The sequence below is a fragment of the Protopterus annectens genome, chromosome 1.part1 (assembly GCF_019279795.1).
Source record: "Protopterus annectens isolate FY-2018-M chromosome 1.part1, PAN1.0, whole genome shotgun sequence".
NCBI lineage: Eukaryota > Metazoa > Chordata > Ceratodontiformes > Protopteridae > Protopterus > Protopterus annectens.
Genome location: NC_056726.1, coordinates 414,210,037 through 414,232,011, shown reverse-complemented (window position 1 = coordinate 414,232,011; position 21,975 = coordinate 414,210,037). Strand labels below are relative to the sequence as shown.

At 40.3% G+C, this 21,975-nt stretch overlaps 1 protein-coding gene across 1 annotated transcript in view; it reads right to left on the bottom strand.

Annotated features, from left to right (window-relative positions):
* TNFAIP3 (TNF alpha induced protein 3) overlaps nt 1-3,144 on the bottom strand; it is a 118,720-nt gene extending 115,576 nt beyond the window's left edge. The window contains exon 1 of the mRNA XM_044075488.1: nt 2,673-3,144. The gene's annotated coding sequence lies outside the window, so the exon portion shown is untranslated. The remainder of the gene's footprint in view (nt 1-2,672) is intronic.
* Between the last annotated feature and the right edge of the window lie 18,831 nt (nt 3,145-21,975).

The window sequence follows — 21,975 nt, the reverse complement described above, 5'->3', positions numbered from 1 at the left end:
ACAGGCTGATCAAGTCTTTTGCCTTCTTAAGTATGCCCTTAAAAGAAACCATGGAGAACTAAAACAGACTGTACCACTGCTTAACCCCTCCAGCAGTCACTTTCTTTATTCCTGACATTGTCTTAACATTATAGCACTCTACATCCAACCATTTAGCCATGCAATAACTTAATCCTCTAGCCCGGAGTTCACACCGCAAACCCTCCAGCTTTCCTAGAAGCCTTCTGCGTAGACCAAAGTCAACAATTATGTTAAACTCCAGGGAGGTCTTCATCTGGGTTTTATGCTTTACTCTCCCTTGAGGAAGGCAGTTCCTTCTCAGCTTCCTCACTTTCTATCCTGGTGTCCGTCCATTGCTTTCCCACCCTCTCCAGCATGGCCTACTCTCCAGCATGGCACCCTCCCATTGTTTTTCCTTGTAAAAAAATAAGGAATTAGAAGTACTAGTTCAGAAGTATTTCTTGATCTCCTTCTCATCTTTGTTCAGCCTAGACAACTCTGTCCTACCCATCATTCCTTCTGGTATATATAACTAAAGGAACATATTTTCCCCCACATGACAAGTTCCTTTTAATCTGTAGCTTTGCTGCCCTTCTGCTTGTCTCCCTATAGCATCTCCTCTAACTCCACACGGTTTCCCTTCACTTCTTAAATACCCTTATATTTAGATCTATTTGCCAACCTAAACTTCTTGTGTTGCTACACTGGCCTTTCCTCTTTTTTTGTAGCTTCCAAAAACCCATCCATAGCCGAGTACTGTTTCCCTGATCCTTGCCCAATGTTTGTTTGCTCTGCTTATTCCCAGTTCCCCACCTCATTTTTGATCCTCCCCCTGTTCTGCATAATTAGATCATAAAATCCTACACATCACCTTTGAATCCTTGGCCTTCCCTCCACTCTTAACCACACTAAGTTTTACATTAAATACTACAGCTAATACACATGGCATTGCCATAACAAACCATTTTAACATGAAAAGAACTACATTTCAGGCACAGCAGGGAAGGTACAACATGTATGAATTGCAAAAACAAGGAAATGTTTCAAGTAAAAAGATAAGCTAGTTTTGCTAGCAAGCGGAAAGGTTAAATCAACAAGAAGCTTCAGTAAAAAAGTAAGAATGCAACCACCCAAGCTGCTAAAACATCAATACCACACTTGTAACTCACACAAATAAGTCATGATTATCCTTAATGCATTTGTAATTAAACCCTTCTCATTAACTATTTTATTAATCAGGAGTTTAGTAAATAAAAAATCAACTGTGGTATGTTCACTGTATCAGGGCATTTTTCAACAAATGTTAATTAAAGCTCATTTCTACCAAAGCTAAACCACTTCAACTGCTCAGGGCACACAATTTAGATGATTTAGTGAGACAGAAAACTATTACACAGAGCACTTACAAACCAGAAATTACTGAATTACTGCAGTCTGCTTCTCATAATAATAGCGTTTAAGGTAAAGAACATTAGCTGACAGGCAAGTCAAACGTATGTGTTTAACTAAACTAGTCAGTGGCAAAAGAAGCCACATATACCAATAACTAAAAATCAAAAGTAATGATCCAACATTTATTTGAATGTGTGCCTTTCCACACCTAAGCACCATATTAGAAAAATAACCGTTTTACACATTTTTTCAAGCTATAACATTATGCTTCTTAATTAAAGATAGCCACCACAAATGACAAGGGATGGGGAACAGCCAAAACAATTACAATGCATACAATTAAACAGTGTTGAAGAATTATTTACAAAGTAAGCCACATAATTCGGGGGTCACCACATGAGGTGCTGTTGCTGGAAGGACTTAAGTTGCTGAAGTGAGAAGTAAAAAGAGAGGATGATGGCAGTTGAAAGGGAGTGGCAATGCACACATACAGTGCCCTACATTAGTTGCAGAAATTACTCCTCAACTTCTTTGCTCACAGATTTTAGACATAGCCAAACGTAATAGGAGCATACATCTTAACCTCTTTGCACAAGAAATCTGAACAAAGCCATCAATAATGAGAGAATAAAGGCCCCAAAAATGGACAATTTTTAAATGTTGATCTTATAAACTTAGAAAGTTGGCAGAATAACAGTTTTTGCATGGAGTCTGAAACTCCTCACTGACTTGTCAGATCATCAAAAGTGTCAGGAGGAACAGGCCAAATCTATGATGCAATAATCTGGACCTTCTGTGGAAATCTGGACAGCTGAGAGGTAGGATGGGGGAAAGGCTAAAACTAGGCATATGTTTTTAAATACGTAGTAGCTAGAACAACAAGCTTTGCATTAGCATGCATTTTTTGAAAGACACCCTTCGTTATTTAGTGACTGCAATGCTCAATGATTTTCCAGCAACAAAAAATATGAGGATCAGACAAAAAAATCCGTACATTCTGCACAGACGAGCAGACGAGAAGTGTGGTTGTCCGAATTACTTCAGAGGTATACAAATTTCCCATAATACTTTTTGGCATGCAGTAAAGTAAATAAACAGTCCATTTTTTGAACTCAGCTGAGAGGAGGGAAGCTTTAATTCAAGCAATCAACGGCAGTCTTGTATCCCATATAAACTAGGTATTACATACATGAGCCCATCCAATTTCCAAAATGACTGACAATGTTAAATGTAACATGATTTAAACTCCGCTTTAATTTGTAGTTTTTCAATTTACTTACCTCGGAAGTAATAATCCACAGAAGTAGCAAAAACAATTTATCCGCAGGAAAAAAGGAAATTAAGCTATGTATAGTAGTTTTAAGAAATGCAGCAGTCCCAATTTTGTAAACCGAAGACAGGTTTGCTTTTCTCCCCACTGACAAGAACGAGCGCCATGAAAGAAAGCCGCGCTCTTAGGAGTACGACATCCACGAAAAAAAACGTTTCTACATGAACATGAGAACGCCTCGAACAAAAATACTTTTGAGTACTACCGACCTAGCAGCTGAGGTTTCTACTTTTGTTATTGACACACATACACACTCTATCTAAAACGGGGATTTCCAATGTACCTCATGGGACTTTCCGATGGAAAAAGTAAGGCGCTTGCCAGCAGGAGGCACTGTAATCGTATAGCAACAGGCTATGTCAGTAGTCTAGCTATTTTATTAGCTTAAGTGTAGTATTTCTAGCACTCTTTATTAAACAATACATACAATGACTATCCCCCTTCGTAAACAGACATTGTACTAGTCGCGGTCAGCTGAAAAAAGTGGTGAAGGGAAGTGCTAAACAACTCTTAATGGGACTTGGATGCTATTTGGTCACGCTAAAATTATAGCGTGAAATTCATACCTCTCAACTTTGTCTCATATTTTTGTTCTGTACTTTGCAAAATGTGTAGGGTCTGACAAATCGTTGAGGATTGTTGTCACTAAATAATGACAGTTATTTGAGTCTCCGATTTCTTGTCTTTCAGGAAATGCAAGTTAACGCAAAAATAGCTCTCAACCAATCAGGGACAAACCTCAACAGAATCGGGGACACTTAAAATATTAGTTGTGTTAATTTAAGTCACTAACAGAATTACATAATGTGAATTAATATACATATCTTGAAGTAAAATAATTATTCAGCTCTTAATTATTGTCATTGTTTACTAAGCATAATTCACCACTTTTGTCCAAAAGGCACCAGTGCTAAAAGGGATTAATATGGACAGAGCTAACATTTGTGTCAGAATCAGGGACAGTTGAGAGGTACTAGTATTCAAGCAGATTTCTAAATATGCACGAGTGATACTTTTATTTATTTGCAGTTTGTTAACCGGGAGAGTCCATTGGGCTGAAATGAGCCCCTTTTCAATGAAGGCCCGGGGAGAAAAGCTCCAAGTACATACATATAAAACAAAAATACAGATTAAATGCAACGTATTGCAAGAACAGAAATGTCCTTCATTTTGGTCTTTGTCCCTAATTTCTTGAGCTCGGAGGTTAAGAGGTATGTGCAACACCCTGCAAATGTTATTAATTGCAGGGAAAAATAGTAGCGCGTCTTTTTTATTCGTCCTTACATACGGGAATCTTTGGGTGGAAGTCATACGAGGTCACAGTAATCGTATGCATTTCAGCCTGCATAGCTCTCAACGAATCTGGTGCAAATCAACACAATCGGGGACGAATCCAGATCCAGGAATAATCAAGAGCACTTAAAATATTAGTAATATTAACCTGAAGCATTGACAGAATAAGACAAATGTTAATATATATGTACTGAAGTAAAAGAGATGAACAGGCATTATTTATTAAAGGATAACTCCGCCCAAACGTCAAAATGTATTTCCAAAAAGTTTTTCCTTCTCTGTAATCCAAGACTAAACACTTCACGTACAGAAAATAAAAACATAACTCAATTATGGTTGCCTTTCTTCTCTGCGTTTGTCTCATCTGTTACATCGCTGCTAAGGTCGCCACCTATTCAAATGCCAAAAGTGGGACATTATTTGTTGAAACGTCAGATTTTGCAGGGCAAAACATACCCAAGGGATACCTCTCAACTGTCCCTGATTTTGACTCAAATTTTAACTCTGTCCCTCTTAATCCCTCCTAAAATGAGTGACTTTTGGAGGAAAGGTGGTGAATTACACTTAATGAATAATGACAATAATTAAGCGTTATAAACTTCTTTTACTATAGAAAATGTGTATTAATTCATATGATCTGATTCTGTCAATGTTTCAAGTTAATAGCACTAATATTTTAAAAGTGTCCCTGATTTTTTCTTGGCTTGTCCATGATTCTGTTGAAATTTGTCCCCAATTGGTTGAGAAGTCTGACCCACGGCCAGTACAAAGGACACTTTTTTTGCCAGAATAAAAGCTTATTCTTGTATTTGAGTTGCTTATTCTGTTTCTTATAACATTTAGGTTTTTCAGATTCAAAATAACTGTTTTATGCAACTGTTAAAGAAAATAAAGGAAGTATTTTTGTCCTAAAATCTCAGGACATTTGCCATTTTTTCAATTTTTTTGCTGGACACAACTGCCCATAGAGGGACTGTCCCCTCGCAAAGTGGGACAGGTGGTAACCCTACAGCTACTAAGAGTGGCACAGTAATTAAGTTAGGTCACTTATCCCAAAACCTGAGCCATTAAGAAAACAATGACATTTAAATGTGAACATGACATCAGGAAGGTGACATTGACTGTAAAACAAAATAATGCTAGCGTATGGCAGCCTCCTTCAGATCATTTTAGGGTATAACAAATTAGAAAATAACAGTAACCATTTCCTTTGATACGATTTGTTGTAAAACATATATTTTTTCAGTTTTTGAGTGTGGTTTTCCTTTAAGTATAATGTGCCATCTTTTCTCCAAAAGTCAACAATTTTGGAGGGATTAAGAGGGACAGAGTTAAAATTTTATTCAAAATCAGGGATGGTTAAAAGGTATGTGGTTTCGCAAGCTGAGGGAGGAGGTCACAAAAACATCTTTGACAGGTTCTAGTTGTAAATCTATGAAACAATCGTTATCCGAGAGTCAAATATCCAAAATAATTATTGTGTAGAAGGTATGCATGCCTGAACTCTGGCATTGGACTGCTTGCCTCCTATTTCTTGGTTGACATTGCAGTTGGTTGCAAGTTCTAGTGCAGACATTCCACAGTTGGAAATCAGATTCTCCTCTAGGAGGTAGGAGTACCACCTGTCCCTCTTTAAGCAGATAGTCCTTATTTGGGTAGTTGGCAAGGGTGATATTCCTGAAAACTACCACATCACTAGCAATACCGTAAGTACACAGTTAGTTGTGAGAGATCTGGGCACACAGGTTGACAGCAACCTTCGAAAAAAACACTGGTGCCTCGAAGAAGACAAGCCAAGAATAGTTGTTTGTAATATTTCTTATTAAAGATGAAGTAATTGTTTTCCAATAATAACTCTAACAGACTTGCATATACTTTAATGTTGGCCTCATTTAATGTAGTATATTTGTTTAAAAAATTAACTACAAACTCCACACCTTCTGTTTGTGGTATAGATGTAGATAATGAAGTCACATCAAGTGTCAACATAGTGAATTCATTATTAACTAAAGTGTTTGAATCTGTTGTGTTGTTTTCGGAAAATTCTCTAATCTGTTCTAAAAGTGACCGAGAATCTTTCACAAACTAAGGCAAACTCTGTACTATTGGATTTAGAACAGAATCTAAGAACAGAGAAATAACTTCAGTAGAACTTCCTGCCGCCTGAACTATCGGCCTAAAGGGGGGGGTTTATTTTATGACAGCAACCTTAACTCCGATCACTATGTCTCCACAGTGGTAAGAAGGGCATTTTATATTGCTCATCTCATTAAGTAAGGGCATCACCTCCAGAAAAAAGGAGGTTATAACCCCCTGTACTCTTCCCTCATCAGGCCAATAATAGAGTACTACTCTCCCTTTGGTATGTTCCTTTCCAAACACCTGCAGCAATTAGAGAGACCACAAAGGTTCCTTACAAAGAAAATTCAGGGTCTTCAAGATCTGTCTTATGCAGACAGACTGAAATCATTGTCACTTTACTATGTGTTTTACAGACTGCTTAGAAGGTGACCTGTGCTTTGCATATAGAGCAATCTCTGACCCAGCTTTAATGGAAATGCTGCACATTCACAAGACAAATGGCACATGGGTCACTAGCACAAAGGGCCTTAACCTGGTATGTGACATCAACAGAACTTGTTGGAGAGACAGATTTGTCTCACAGATGTTGCCCTACCTTTCAAACAAGCTTCTATTCATGTTAAACATAGTCCCTCGTTGGCCCTATTTAAGTGTAATTTGGACGATTGAGTGGGTAACCGGAAATTCACCCCAGGGGTTCCACCTGTAGCCCTCTTGGATAAGGGCAATATGTGCTGATTTTAGTGTCTGCCTGAACCAGACAACCTTGGGAACATGGATTGAACTTGGGTAGGGTTGTAAGGGCCCTGGGGCCATTAGCCTAGTAACCTCCTATGATCCTATGAGCCTATGTGTTGTTAAAAAAAAAAAAAAAAAAAAACATACATTAAAATGGCAAATGTCTTGAGATTTTAGGACAAGAAATATTTCCTGACATTTCTCTAATTGTTACATAAAAACAAAAGTTATGTATTTACCATAACAATAAATGCATGTTGTCTTATTTTTGTCTGGTTCAACATGTGGGTTGCAGGATCTGGTCTGATCAGACCTTGGTGTCTTATACCAAAGTATTGGATCAGAGAGGTCTGATTCGTTCCCTACCCACAATTCCCATCTCCTACTAAATTACCTCAGATTAGTTTACTGGAAGACCAAAATTGGTGCTAATCTATGTAGGAAAGGATAAAGCAAAGAATTACATAACTCTCTATATAGGCTAAGAGTGACAAATGAGTCAGACAAGGTCTATAGGAGGTTTAGCCAATACCTAGGAAGAAACAGTGACAATTAGGCCGGGGGAAGGATGGAGGAGAGTTGAAACAGATCAAAATAAGACAACATGGATCTATCATTATGGTAAGTATATAACTTTCGTATCTGATTTTGTCTTTTTCATCTGATTCAACATGTGGGACAGATAGCCAAGCTACCTGACATGGACTTTGGTGGTCTCAAGGAAGGACATTCCTGAATATGGCAGAGCCAAAAGATGTGCAAATTCTAGACTACACATCTTATAATGAGATACAAAGGTATGAGTTGGAGAACAAGTTGCTGCAGTGCATATGTCACTGATAGACACTATTTTTGCAAATGCTGTTGGAGTTACCATTGCACTGGTAGAATGAGCCTTAGGCTTTGACTATAAAGGCATGCCGCTTGAATCATAGACAAATGAAATGCAGTCTATTAACATTTTGATAGTGTTCCTTTAGACACTGATTGTCCAAGCTTCTTCTTAGAGAATTATATCAACAGTTGATGTGATTTTCTGAAACTTTTAGTATTTTGGAGATAGAACCTGAGTTGTCTATGGACATCTAGGGTATGTAGAGTATATTCTCCTTTGTTGGTAAAATTTGGAAAGAAAACTGGTAAATAAATCTGTTTATACAAGTTAGATTCTGAAGTTACTTTTAGAAGAAAAGAAGGGTTTGTCCTCAGTGAAACTCTATTTTTGTGAAAAATAAGGAAAGGAGATTTACAAGAGAGTACCTGTAATTCTGACACTACTTTTTGCAGATGTAATGGCAACCAAAAAATAGTTTTCCATGAAAGAAACTTCATATCTGTAGATGCTGCTGGTTGAAAGGGTTTTTGGGTTAGTGATTGTGGTAAGATAGTAATACCCCAGGAAGGGATCAGATCATGAACTGGGAGTCTCAGTCAGAAAGATCCTCTAAGGAAGGCTTTGGTCACTTTGAGGGGAGCAATAGATGTGTTGCTTATCTCTTTGTGAAAAATTTTAATGACAGCTAATTGAACTTTAATTGTACAGTATCTTGAGTCAGACCTGAGTAGTTCTGATAAAAGCTAAAAATTTCAGGTAAAGGTGTTGAAAAGGGGTCTAGTCCATTAGAAGTGGCCCAGATTAAAAAAAAAATACTTCAATTTACTTTTGTAAATCTTTTGGCTGAGATTTCTTTGGGCAGAAGACATGATATGGACTACCAGGGAAGAAAGCCAGGCATTGCTGGCAATTGTTAAGACTGGAGAAAACATGTGGTTAATATTAGGATCTTGAGATCCAGTAGAGGTAGCCGAGATGGGTGATTGAGGAGATCTAGAAATGGATGCAGAACCAATGGTGGGTGTACCAGATGAGGCTAAAGAAAGGGGAACCATACCTGCAGAGGCTAGAAAGGGGCTATGATTATCCTGGTCTTGCACTCAATAGCTTTCTGAATGAATTTGGTGATGAGGGGAATTTGCAGAAAGGTAGAAAGGAAACCTGGGGGCCAAAGCTGGATTAAAGCATTTCTCAGTGACTGTCCCTGTGAATGGATGAAAGTGAAGTAGCTTCTGCATTTGCTGTTGAGGTATGGATCAAAAAGATCACAGCAAGGTGGGCCCCAGTGGATGGAAATCTTTATTGCCACTGTTCTGTTGAGAAACCACTTGCGAGGCTATACTGTAGTTCTGCTCAAATTGTCTGCCAGAATAGTGGACATCCCACATTGCTATTAGAAGGCAATTGGAAGACATTACCCACTGCCAAACTCTTATGCCTTCTTGGCAAAGAGGATTCAAGCATGTTACACCTTGTTTGTTGATATACCAAACCACTAACATGTTGTCCAAGTATATGGCAATCACATCCGTGGGTAGGAGGCCCTGAAACGCCTGCAACATAAGGAGGATTGCTCTCAACTCCAAGACATTGATGTGAAGTTTGGCCTGTATTGATGACCATGTTCCTTGAACTGTCTTCCCTTTGAAATGCAGCACTCCATCCAAGAAGGAAAGCATCTGGGGTAACTGTGGTTTTGGAAGCAGAAGGATGTAAGTGTCTGCCTTGAGCAACTGTGCTGTATGGACTCCAACATTGAATATGGTCTCTGCAGACCTGAGTCAAACAGATCTTGGAGTGAAGAGAATGTAGCTTTTGTGACCATTGTACAGCTAGCATCCACTGTACAACTCTTATGTGATATCTGGTTAAATGAACCAGAGTTACGGAGGAAGCTGTTAGTCGTATAAGTTGTAGAATGAGTTGAGCTTGGAACTGAGGCTATTTCATCACTTGTAGAGTTACAGACCCTATGGATTTGCCTTCTGTCATAGGAAGTTTTGCTATCTGATGTACTGTGTCTGTGTGACAGCCTGTAAATTCTATGGACTGAGAAGGGGATAACTTGCTTTTGTTGAAGTTTATTGAAATACCCAAGTGAGTTGCTAGGTATAGCAGGAATGACTAATGTCTCAGTAATAGATTCCTGTAGGTAGCTGTTAAAAGCCAATTATAGAAGCCAATCATCTAAATACAGGAAGACCTGGATCCCTTATAGCCAGAGGAAAGCTGTCATGGCTGCAATTATCTTAGTGAACACCTGAGAAACTATGGTGAGACCAAATGGCAACACCCTGAACTGATAATGATTGTCTTCCAGCTAGAAATGGAGGAATCTCCTGGACTGCCGCTTGATCTTGATATGACAATAGGTGTTCTGCAGATCAATAGAGCACATCCAAATGTCCTTTCTCAGCAAAGGTATAATGGACCGTACTGTGACCATCCAGAATTTCAGCTGGTTTACATATCAATTCAGATTGCTGAGATCCAGTATTAGTCTGAGGTCCCCTGTCTTTTGTGCAACTAAAAAGAACCTTGAATAGACTCCGGATCCATGATGGTCTTAGGAGACTGGTTGGAGGACTCTTTTGTCCAGAAACTTTAAAACCTTTGTTGCTGAAGGCTCCAACTGATTGGGTGGAGTATCAGAAATGTTTTGTTTTGTCTTTGGGGATACTAAAAAGGGTATTGTATAACCTCTGGGAATTGGTAGTTATATTTTGTCAGGCAAGTGGGTGTCCCCCCAACTTCCTCCAGAGTGCAGCAGTCAGACAAACATTCAGGGACACTTAAAAAGTTTCTTTGTGAAAGGTTCATGGAAACCTTGGTATTACAGAGCACTTCTGTTCTGAGGTTGACATCCCATGTAATTGCATCTGCCCCTGCCTCTGGGACGCCTGTCCCCAGGAGTGTCCTTTGGTGAAAATCTTATCATTTTTTGAACCACATTTTTCTCCCTCCTGTTTGATTCCTTTAGAAGGATCTCCGAGGAGTTAAAATGGATTCAAATGGTCAACAAGGTCTTACTGTCCTGCTCACTCCTGGTAAGCATTAACTTTACTTTTGGTCCAAATAAAGTACAACCATCATGGGGGTATTTATGAAGGGTGCCTTAAAGCTTTCCATGAAGTCGCACAGCTGCTTCTAAGAATGATGTCACATGGTAATACCTGTGCCAACTGCTACATTAGATAGCAGTCTCATGGCAACATTGAAGGGTGACTGTAGGGTAGACAACTGTGTATCCACAGTTTTCTGGATATCTAAAGGTAAATACTAGGGAATTTGAAAACTTCTTGATAAAAATCCAGGTGTGCCAGATAGTTCACCCTATGAAGTGCAAATATTACTGAAAAGTAAGTCCATTTCCATAGTCTGTCCAATATTCTAGACTCACTGTTAGGGGGATGAACAGAGGAACTTTCTTCAGACAGTTCCATTTTTGTGGCTACTGCTACCACCATGGCATCTACAGGGGGACCCTTGGCGCAATATTTTTTGTTTTTGGGGGCAACTACAATTTTATCTGTTTTTGGGGTGGATGGTTTCTGCCACATCAGGCTCCTTCCAGGCCTTCTGGGAGATGAGGTCAACTAAGGTGTCAAGAGGTGGAACCACCCAGGATGTTGAAGGACAAGATCCAAAAGCTTTAAGAAAGGTTCACGCAGAAGAAGGAGTTACAGTGGCCATCCCTCCCTCTGCTTTATTAGTTCTAGGAAGTCTGCAAAGGAGACATCTTCAGGGTGGACCTGGGGGGGGGGGGGGTATTCTCCATATTTAAGTGTCTTCTGTGACTGACTCAAGAGAGGAGTCAATATGCTTCTGCTTGGAAGTTTTTTCCGAGGAATGTGCCTTGGGACATCTGAATTAGACACACTGTAGTCAGATGAGGAGCCTGAATGCCAGGTGGTCTTATAGCTAACTGGATCCATCTGTCCCTGTCAACCAGAATGAGAGGTCGAAGGAGCAGTCTTCAGGGGAAGTCTAGCTAGATCCAAACTTTGTGCTCACATTAGTCATCTTGGTCCAGCCAAGGCCCTCTCCACAGCCTTGAAAGCCAACTCAGCCAATGGAGTTGATGAAGAGTCACTGAAAAATGCAGAATCTGTAGTCTTCTTCACCCCAAGTGCTGATGGCTCCAAGGAGGACCAAGAAACCAAACTGTCCAGGGCTGAATTCCCAAGAGGTAGGCACAGCTCCAAAAATCTTGGAGTCGACTCCACCATCGGTGCTCCAACTCCAGCTCTCTGACTGCGGACCCTACTTGACCAGAGTGTGTCATTGTTGAGAAAGTGAAGGAAGAAGTTCAAGCCAAAGTCTTCAGGGCTATCAGCTTCAAAGCTGGTACAGATAGGAGGCTGGATTCATTGTGCATGGCTCCAAAAATGGAGATGGCATTAGGAAGAAGTATGGTCGGGGTCAAAGGTCTGATCACAGTTCTTTCCTTGGGGATGCAGCCAGGAGGACTCCCAGCTGAATTTGCATTCTCAGAAACTTCTTCATCATTTGGTCGACATCTAACTTGGTAAGACTCCTAGTGGATTGACCAGATCTTGAAGATAAACTAATCAAAGCAGGCCTCTAAGGGATCTTCTGAAGAATGGGAGAATGAAGATTCAGGCTAATGGGCCCCAGAGGGAAGGACATTTTAGTGAAGGGGGTTTGGATCCTGGAGACAGTTGGATCCAACTGCCTTGAAACTTTAGGTGCCAGACCCGCAATAATTGTCTGGTACAGGGACCTTTTCTTAGATTTGTCCAAACAGTCTTCTGGTCTCTTTTCTGGATGCTTTTCCTTAGGTTTATACTTTGGTCTATCTCTGTCTTTTTCTCTCTCTTTTTCCTTTGATGCTTTTCATTCTTTTTCCTTTTTTCTGTTACAGGAAGAAGCAGTAGAAGCTGCCTTCATATCCAAAGACATTTTGGGCCCTGTCTGAGGGAGAAGGAGCCCTTTCAAAATAAACTTCTCTTTCCTTCTTTGGAGGGTCCTGGTGCAGACAGCAGCACAAATAAAACAAGAGTCCTGAAAGTGAGAAGGCTCCAGACAATATACACACTGCGAGTATAAGCCTTGAGGTGGGATTTTATGTCCACAAGAGGAGCACTTCTTGAAACCTGTAGAATTTTCCAACATTAGAAGAATTTTACTATCTGTCTTAATACAATGTGCTATACGAAACTGTTTCAAATTATTTTAAATTATTTGTATATAAGCCTAACTACCTAAAGACTGAGTCATAAAATGTTAAGAACACACACAAAAACATAGCAAAATACTAGGAAAAACGTGTCTATATTAGAACATCGAATGTTCTAAATAGTGAATGCTCACATGAGCGAAAATGCAGGACCTTGAAAATATTATTGTGGGGGGCTGCGCCCCCCACACCCCCCACTAAATATGTATTCCAACTCCGAGATCGCACTACAATGAGGAAAGGGCAAATATTCCGATCCTCACTGTACTACGATAAAAACCCTTCAAAGTCCTGCATTTTCGCTCATGTCAGCGTTTGCTATTTAGAACATTCGATGTTCTAGACCCTGAAAAAAACACCCTAAGTCTATACTTACACTATCAGAAAAAAAAACACTATTAAATTCTACTACCAAGCCTAAATATCTCAAACAGGGAGGAACAAAAGCTTCACTTATCATGAAAAAGGATGGAGCTCTCAGTTAACACATCTGGTTAGGCAGGCAGTAAATGAGATCTAAGGTAATTCTGGGAAGAGAAGGGAGTTGTGGGTAGGGGATGAGTCAGAGCTCTCAGATCCAGTACTTTGGCATAAGTCGCCGAGACTGAATCCGACTGGATCCAACAACCCACATGTTGAATCAGACAAAAATAGGTAACATCGAATCAATTGTTTTATATCTAGACTAGGGAAGTCCTTATGCATAGGTGGACTAGGCAGCCACCCAGGGTGGTGTGCTTGAAGGGGAGCTGTTTCCATATTTATTTATGTATTTTTTTAAGTAATGAAATATGTCCTTCCTTTACTATAAAAATTAAAAAATTTAAATTCATAAATAAACATGTTGCCCTGTTAAAATAAAATGCATGTGTAGCATTATGCTCCCCCCAGTGAGTTGAGCTGTTTTACTTCACTTGGCATTCAAGTCATGTCATGTTAGATGTGAACATTGGGAGGTCATGAAGGAGAGATGTTGTAATGTTAAAATATAGGCTTATTTGGTATAAACATACATACATACACGCACACACACACACACACACACACACACACACACACACACACACACACACACACACACACACACACACACACACATATATATATATTTTTTTATATCTATCTATGTGTGTGTATGTATGTATATATATATATATATATATATATATATATATATATATTGATTTACTTCACAAGCTCGAAGTTTCAAAACTTCAAACTGCAAATGGTCGAGACCATAAGACTGAAGTTTTGAAACTTCAAAATTGTAACAAAAAAATAAAAACAAACAAAAAAATGTTTATGTTTATGAAGGGGGGCAAGCCCCCTGCACTCCCACACCCCCCACTAAATAAATATACCAACTCCAAGATAGCACTACATTGATGATCATAGGATCATAGAAATATTCTAGGCTATTGGTCCTGAGGCTCTTATAAGCCCAGTCAAGAGTTTAGCTCACGTTTAGCCAAGTCAGCATCCAATGCCCCACTCAAGCAGGGACACAGGTGGAATCCCAAGGGTGTATTTTCTGTTTCCCATCCAGGTTGTGCTTAAAAAGGGATAATGAGGTACTCTGCTTGACGTGGCGATGGAATCTATGTCACAGATGGGAGTCTCTGGGACACAAATCTGTCCTGCCAACAAGTCCTGTTGATGTCATAGACCAGGTTGAGGTTGCGTATGCGGGTTACTCGAGTGGAGCTTGACTTGCAGATATGCAGCAGTCCCATCAAGGCGGGTCTGAGAGTGCTTTGTATGCCAGACAGAGGTCACCTCAGAGGAGTCTGTATGAGACTGAGTAGAGGGACAGGGCTTTTAGCCTGTCAGTGTAGGATGGATGTTTGAAGCCCTGGATTCTCTTGGTGAAGAACCTCTGTGGTCTGTCCAGCTGCTGCATGTGCTTTGCGAGGTACATGCCGAAAGGGGTGCTGTGCTCAATAATGGGCCTTTTAAAGGCAGAATACAGGGATATTATGACCTCCTTGTCACTGGATGAGATACCTTTACTTATAAGGTGGGACATGTAGAAAGCTTTCTGTACAAAGGAAGCAACATGGTAGTCAAAAGTCAGATTACTATCATCCTGGATGCCCAAATCTCTCATGAATTGTTGTGTGTTTAGGATATTGTTATTAAACTGATAATTTGTGGGGACATCACTTTCCCAAAGGTGATGATGATGATGCATTTTCTGGCATTCAGCTTGAGGCCGTGTTTCTGGCACCAGTCATTTGTTTGGGTGAGACCCTCTTGGAGGATGTCCACATCACTAAAGGAATTGATGACAGTACCCAGCTTGCAATCATCTGCAAACTTGGTCAGCCATAGCCCATTGGTTTTGGCCTGCACCTCAGAAAAGTATATCCCAAATAACAGAAGCCTCAAGACCGATCCCTGGGGTATGCCGTTCATTACAGGTCTACTACTTGAGGTGGCTCCCCCTATTTTGCCTATGTGGGTTCTATCACTGAGCCAGTTTGTTACACATTTAGTAACATACGGATTGATGCCTACTTGAGAGCATTTATCTGTTATGCCTGAATGGGGAATACTGTCGAAGGCTTTGGCCAGGTCAAGGTAGATGGTGTGCATCGTGTTCTCCTCGTCCATGGCTTTGGTGACTGTTTCAAAGAAGTCAACCAGACGTAACAGACATGACCTCCCCTTGACAAAGCCAAATGGTAAATTTCCTGTTCCACTCTGTATGGCAATATCCATTCAAAACATTCGAAGTTACAAAACTTCGATCTTATGGTCTCGACCATTTACAGTTCGAAGTTTTGAAACTTCAAGCTTATGAAGGGAATACATATATATATATACATATATATATATACATATATATATATATATATATATATATATATATATATCTATATAGATTTATATATCTATATATATATTATGGTTTACATGCATTTGGTTGTGTGACCAAAGGTCGATCCATCGTAATTCCGAACCTAAATGTCAAAGCTCGTACGCGCGAATGCTCGTAATGTTGCACGTAGCATCAAATTCAAAATTCCCAGTCATGCAACCGCCACAACAATTACTACCATGGGTCGAGAGGGGGTAATAGCAGCCTGGCCAGCGTTCGGTAATCTCAGGTTCGACATCCACAGATTCGACATTCCACGATCCTGGGGTTCTGCTTTCGACATGTTCGCATTCAGACATCGGTCGTTCATGCAAATGCATGTATACCATATATTATATATATATATATATATATATTATATATATATATATATATATATAGTTATATATAATACATATGTATAGATATGTTTATATATATATATATATCTATATATATTAGTTTATACGTATATATATATATATATATATATATATATATATATATATATATGTGTGTGTAGGTGTACCATCAAAATGTCGTGCTGAAGTGTGCAAAAGTTTGCACAGGTTTGTATGTGCAAAAAACAACATGCTGAATGTACAGCAGCGAATGATATTGTGTGTTTGCTGTTGTGAATTCGGCATATTGAGTGGAGACCGCACTGTAGAGGGGATCAGGAAATGCACCCTTTCCCTCACTGTAGTGCAATCTCAGAGTTTGTATATATAAGTAGCAGGGAGTGTGGGGGGCATAGGGGGGCTTGCCTCCCTGCAAAATGTGTGTCTGACACCGGATATGGTAGAATGTTCGAAAAATGTAGACAATTCACTTTCGAATTGTCGACATTTTTTTCTTTTGTTCTTTTTCTTGGTCATTATTATAAGTTTCAACAATGTTTTCTGAGTACGTAAGTACTCTCAACAAACATGTTTGAAATTATGATAGTAAACTGTGTGTATATATATATATATATATATATATATATATATATATATATATATATATATATATATATATATATATATATACATACTCTCCGGTCCAGCTGGTGAATCTGGGAATCTTGAGGCAATGTTACAACTGCCTCATGTACACAGACAACCCTCTCCTCCTCCCAACAAATTCCAACACATGTGAGAGATGCAACCATATAGCCAAACTGGAGGCTAAGCTCTCTCAACTCAGTACTGGCATAACCAGTCAGGAGGAGAAGGAAACCATACTCACTACAATTCCAGTCTCACATAGACCTACCACGACAGCAAACCAAACACATAATCACACAAAAACATACTCAGAGGCTCTAAATAAAGATCTGTCGAAGCAGCAGAGACCTCCAAAGCAGACACCCAAGCAGCCGCTACCCCAAAACAAAACACGTGCAACACATATCTCACAAAGCCAGTGTGCCAAGCAGTCACAGCCCTTAAGACTAAACAACACACCTGATACACTTGTAATAGGTGACTCTATCGTCAGGCACACTGACGTCCCGCTCACCAGGCTGAACAAGGAGAGGGTCACGGTGAGCAGCCTGTCGGGTGCTAGGATCCGCCACATAACACAAGCACTCAGGTCACTCCAAGGCAAGTACAAATATGACTCAGTCATTGTCCATGCTGGTGTGAATGACCTGAGACGCACCTCCCTGGACTACATGAAAAGAGACATAAAGGAGCTCTCTGAGCATGTAGCCCAGGCCGGTATGACCCTGACCTTGAGTAGCATCTTACCCTCACCAAGAATGATGCCACAATATGAAGACAAGATGATCAATTTCAACAATTGGCTTAAGTACTGGTGTCATTCAAAGGGGATCCAATGCCTGTCAGCTTGGGATGATATGCTCGACAAGCCATGATGCTTCGCTAGGGACGGCTTGCACCTGTCACCCCTGGGCTTTCGGATATTGGCAAAGGCTCTTGCTACCCCCATAGTGCCTTTTTTAGGCAAGGCTCAAAAGACAAACCCACCTCCATAGGTATCACATGGGATAAGAAACTAAGAGTAATGCTGCTCAACGCCAGAAGTCTAAACCTCAAGATGCACGACTCAAACTCTCCTTAGCATGGAGAACATCGATATCTGTGCAGTAACAGAAACCTGGTTCAGGGCTCCCGAGAGCACCCCAGCACTACCAGGTTATACCTCATACCATGCTTTTCGGCCCCAAAACTTGGACCGAACCACAAAAGGAGGGGAGTATCGATATTCATCAAAGATACCCACACCTCCAGGTTGGTGGCAAGGCACGAAGCATCAGAGACTATCCATGTGCAACTAACAGTGGGTAAAACTGCCTTCCAGTTTATAGCCTGCTACAGACCACCCTCCCAAACCCAGGAACCCCACTCGGCCTTCCTGAGAACACTGGAAAATATGAAGGTCTCTCCAAACACCATTATATTGGGCGACTTCAACTACCCAAACATAGACTGGGAGCATTACTCTAGCTCCAACACCTAGCCCAAAGGTTCCTAGAATTTATAAACTCAAATGCTATGGAACAACTTGTTACCACTCCCACAAGAGGGGAAAACATACTGGACCTGATCATCACCAACATGGGGACTCTATGCCCCAGACCAGAAGTGTATCCCTCACTGGTAAGATCAGACCATAAACTAATCTCACTGGATATTCACATCCCGACCCCACCCCCTGCCCAGAAAACCACAGTGAAAAACTTCTCTAAAGCAAATTTTACACTCCTCAAAACTGAGGTGGAATCCTTCAAAGCCCGGGCCTGTGGAAAATACGGCCCAGACCGCAGAATCCTTTATAAACGCATTCTATGAACACCATCAGGAATGCATGGATCATGCGATCCCAAATAAAACCAAGACCCAATCCTCCAAAGGCAGACGTCCTGTCTGGTGGACCCCAGCCATAAACAAACTATACAATAGAAGGAGGAAGCTACTAAATGATAAAGCAAAATCCCAAAAAGGGAAGGCATCACTGATCAGTATTAGCGAAAACTACGGGCACACATAAAATTGTCTAAGGCCAGCTTCGAGAGAAAATTGCACAGGACATTAAGGATAATCACAAGGCTTTCTTTAGTTATGTTAGGAACCTGGGTGGTAATTCCCAGATATGCTCAGAATTAGTCCAAAATGACAAAAATACACCGAACCCACAGACATTGCCAACATCCTAGCTGACAGGTTCAGCGCAAACTTCTCCCCTCCCACCAAAAGGGCAAATATCTATCCCAGCAGAGTGCTGCCCCCTGACTTCTCAGATGCTCAGGTAAGAGCCGCCTCTCCAAAGCAAAAACACAGCATCAATGGGACCAGATGGTGTCCCGGCTGCATCCTACATGAACTCAAAGAAGAGCTAAACCCAAACATAAAACTACTGTTCAATCTCAGCCTTACTACAGGATATGTGCCCAAAGAGTGGCGTACAGCAACAGTGGTCCCTCTCCATAAAGGTGGTGCCTCAACGGATCCTGGAAACTATCGCCCCATAAGCCTGACTAGCTTGGTCTGCAAAGCTATGGAAAGGATCATCATGGACCTCATAAATAAAGATATTGGGGACCTACAAACACTGGATCCTACCCAGTTCGGCTTTGTTAAGGGCAGATCCTGCCTCTTAAACCTGGTTGATTTCTTTGAAACAGTCACCAAGGCCATTGACGAGGGAAGGTGGTCCACACAGCCTACCTGGACCTCGCAAAAGCCTTCGATACAATACCCCACTCGGCATTATAGATAAGCTCATCAGCTTAAATATAAACCCCTATGTCACTAGATGGATTGCAAACTGGCTCAAGGACAGAACCCACATGGTTAGAATTGCTGGAGCCATGTCAGACTCCAAACCAGTTACAAGTGGTGTCCCACAAGGCTCAGTCCTGGGACCTCTCTTGTTCGGTATATATTTCTCGGAGGTACAGGCCAACATGGAAGGACTGTGGCTGACCAAGTTCGCAGATGACTGCAAACTGGGTGCCATAATCGACTCTCCAGCCGACACAAGCATCCTCCAAAAGGGCCTCATAGAAACAGACAACTGGTGCCAGTGCCATGGCCTCAAGCTAAATGCCAAAAGTGTATAGTCATCCCCTTTGGCAAAAACAAAGTGCCCACAAATTACCACATAGGTGGAAATCCATTAAGTACAGAAGAAGTAATTAGGGACCTGGGGACCCAAGTTGATAGCAATCTCTCATTTGACAACCACGTGGCCAAAGTGGTTAGAAAAACATTTTATATAGCCCACCTAATCATGAAGGGATTCACATCTAGATCAGGGAGGTCATCGTGCCTCTTTACTCATCCCTCATCAGGCCCATAATTGAGTACAATGCTCCTTTTGGGATGTACCTTACCAGACACCTGCAGCAACTGGAAAGACCCCAAAAGTACCTCACCAAGAGGATCAAAGGGCTCAAACAGATGCCATATGCTGCCCGGTTAAAGAAACTCCAGCTCTACTCAGTGGCATACCGCCTGTTCAGGGGCGATCTGTGCCTGACGTATAAAGCCATGTCCAACCCGGAATTAATGGACATGCTGCACCTCAGAAAATCCAAATCCCATCGAGCTACGCGCTCGAGAGACTTGAACCTCAGCACTGAAATAAATAGGACATGCTGGAGGGACAGATTCATAACCCAGAGGCTCCCTTCACTCTGGAATAAAATCCCAGTCCAGGTTAGGCAGAGTCCCTCATTGACTCTCTTCAAGAGGAATCTTGATGAGTGGATGGGAGATCGTAGGTTTACCCCGGTATCACTTCTGTGTCACTGTTAGATAGAGGCACAGTATACTAACCTTGAAAAAGGGCATAGCAAAATTAATTTAAAATGGGTGGCGAAAGCCAAACACATTCTGGCTAGGCTTATAAATGCCCTAGGGCAGATAGCCTAGTATGAACCTATGAACCTATACATATATATATATATATATATATATATATATATATATATATATATATATATATATATATATATATATATATATATATATATATATATATATTTATATATATATACATATATATATATATATATATCTATATATATGTATCTACCTACATGGCCCACCAAATACTCAACCAGCCTGAAAAAACACCTGCTCTCAAAGGCCTACGTACTCACTTTTTCAATAACCGGACCCTGCGCTCCAGTAGCAATAACCTAATAAACATCACTAAAAGTAGCAATAATGCTGGTGATTCACTATACTCAAAACAATATCTCCAAAATCTGGAACTCCCTTCCCATTGATATTAGATCCACCTCCAGCACCACCAAGTTTAAGAAACTTCTAAAAGCTCACCTAACATCTATATGGCTCTGCTCATGTACTAACCCTGGATAACTTTCCCTCACTCACATATAACCTCTAACTACACTTCTATCACTCTATAACTCTTGTAGCCTTCTTCTCCTATATCCCCTTTTCTTCCTTGCAGTTGTAAACTGTGTTCTGTCAGATGACATACTAAATGTACTGTAGATGCTTAAGGAAATCTAAGACATGCTGTACTGTATTTGTACTTTATTTATGTGTTAATCTCATCTCTCATGTCTATATTTTTGTTGCTTAATCTCCTATGTATATAAATTGTTTTACTGAGCTCTGCTAGACTGTAAATAGCTACATATAAGCTGTATAGTAAACTTTTTCTTTGTTGTTCTAGACATGTATTAGTAAGAATGTGCTTTGCTGCAGCTTTTCTCCTTGGGCCTCCTCTGAAAATGGATACTGTTGTCCAGTTGGACCATCCTGGTAAACAAATGTTAAATAAAATAAAAAAAAATAAAACTATATTTGTATATATATGTATATGTGTGTGTATGTATGTATGTATGTATATATATATATATATATATATATATATATATATATATATATATATATATAAATAAATATGTATATATACATATGTGTATGTCTAAGATACTAGGGGGAGAATTGTTCATAAGCAAATCATGGACTATCTGCATACAAATAAGCTATTAAACAATACGCAGCATGGTTTCCACCCATATTACAGTACTACCACTCTGCTAATGTCATTTACTAACACTGTTAACCATCACAGAAACAATAGAAAATACAATGCATTCCATAGTTGCATCTGTAACCTAAAAGGAAAGGCCCAGATTTGTGCAAAACTGGTAGTTATTGATACCACATATACTGAGCCTGTAGACATAGCTAACCTGTTGGCCAACAGCTCTGTGAAAACTTCACTCCCCTGTCCCTGCCACATATACCCTA